The sequence below is a fragment of the Boleophthalmus pectinirostris genome, unplaced genomic scaffold (genome assembly GCF_026225935.1).
Source record: "Boleophthalmus pectinirostris isolate CB_2022bp ecotype Guang Dong unplaced genomic scaffold, ASM2622593v1 HiC_scaffold_18, whole genome shotgun sequence".
In the NCBI taxonomy this organism is placed as follows: Eukaryota; Metazoa; Chordata; class Actinopteri; order Gobiiformes; family Gobiidae; genus Boleophthalmus; species Boleophthalmus pectinirostris.
In genome coordinates, this window is record NW_026571133.1 from 2,666,567 (window position 1) to 2,668,530 (window position 1,964).

The window sequence follows — 1,964 nt, forward strand, 5'->3', positions numbered from 1 at the left end:
AGTAGAACATGCAAACTGAATATAAATACATGGATATAACACATAAAGTAAATATTTCTTTTCTGTAATAATAAGTGAAAATAAATGTCACGCAGATTTTACTTGTGTCTGAAAAAGGAGTGGGAGGAAGTAAAAACTTATTTAACCCCACCCCTTTTTTCTCCTGTCCCTAATTAACTAAGAACATATAAACTTCTCATTTCCTGTACAATATAAACTATAATTCACAGGACCCACATTTCAGTACAAATCTAACAACAACAAATATATGTATATTATGTACGCAGTTATTATATATCATATACACAGGTATAATACACACATACATATATATACATATATTTATATATATATTTATATATGTACCCACATATATAAAAACGTAAACATCCATCCATTTTCTTCCACTTATCCGGGGCCGGGTCGCGGGGGCATCAGTCTAAGCAGGGACTCCCAGACTTCCTTCACCCCAGACACTTCCTCCAGCTCCTCCGGGGGAACCCCGAGGCGTTTCCAGGCCAGCGTGTCCTGGGTCTTCCCTGGGGCCTACGTAAACGTAAACTTTAATTTATATATATAGATATATATATATCACACATGTACATTAAGCACTAATTTCTTCAGCACAGTATTTTGAAATAATCCCTTTTTTAACTGCACTTTTGAATACATGTATATTTGGACAAAGTTTTAGTTCTGTTTTCATGTTGTTCCATAATTTTACACCACAAACAGAGATACAAAAACTCTTCCTTGTCATTCAAGCACAAGAGACTTGTACAAGCAGAGCTGTTTTAAAGTCTATTCTCTGAGCCACAGGAGCCAGTGCAGAGACCTGAGCACAGGACTTATGTGCTCGTACTTCCTAGTTCGAGTCAGGACCCGAGCTGCAGCGTTCTGGATGTTCTGGATGTTCTGGATGTTCTGGATGTTCTGGATGTTCTGGATGTTCTGGATGTTCTGCAGCGTCTCACAGCTCGTTTGGAGAGACCAGTGAGCAGAACATTACAGTATCTAACCTACTGGAGACAAACGCATGGATAAGTTTCTCCAAGTCTGATTTAGACAGTAAACCTTTGAGTTTTGCTATTTTTGCTGCAGATGTTATTGATTTGATGTGGCTGTTGAAGTTCAAGTCTGAGTCCATTATTACCCCGAGATTTCTTGCCTGATTTGAAGGTTTTAGAGAGAGAGACTGGAGGTGACTGCTGACACTGTCCCTTTGTTTCTGTGGACCAAACACTATGACTTCAGTCTTGTCAGAGTTTAGCTGGAGAAAGTTGTTTTGCATCCACACACTGATCTGTTGGATGCAGTGACCAAGTGAGTCCACTGGTCCATAGTCTCCTGCTGCCAGAGAGACGTAGATCTGAGTGTCGTCTGCATAATTGTGGTAGGACACGTTATTGCTGCTTATTAACTGGCCTGTAGGGGGCAGCATGTAGAGATTGAACAACAGGGGGCCCAGGATTGACCCCTGAGGCACCCCACAGGTCAGGGCCATGTGATCTGAGACACAGTTTCCAATTTCGACAAAATACTTCCTGTCTTCTAGATAGGACTAATGGAATAATACAAAATTAATTAATTAATAAAATAAATAAAAAAAAAGGGGACAAATTTTGAAGTATTTTATCTTTTGAATGAGGAGAAAGTCCACAAAATGTTGCTTAGAACAGGAAGCTGAAACACATCATGGGAATACAGGTTTTTACGTGTTAAATTTTTGAAGTTTTTGTATTAAGGATTTGCGTGTGAAGTGGCAGTCACATGATTTCATGTTTTGGCGTCCGTACTGGAGGTCAAGACTGGAATTATTCAGTTTATTTCAATATAATCATGGCGACTTTTAAACAGCGCAAACGACATAAAACTGTTAGAAATCGCAGCTCGTTAGATCAGCGTCATTAGAAAGGTGTAAAGCTAAAGTCGTCCTCCTGGGTTGTGGAATAGATTCCGATCTA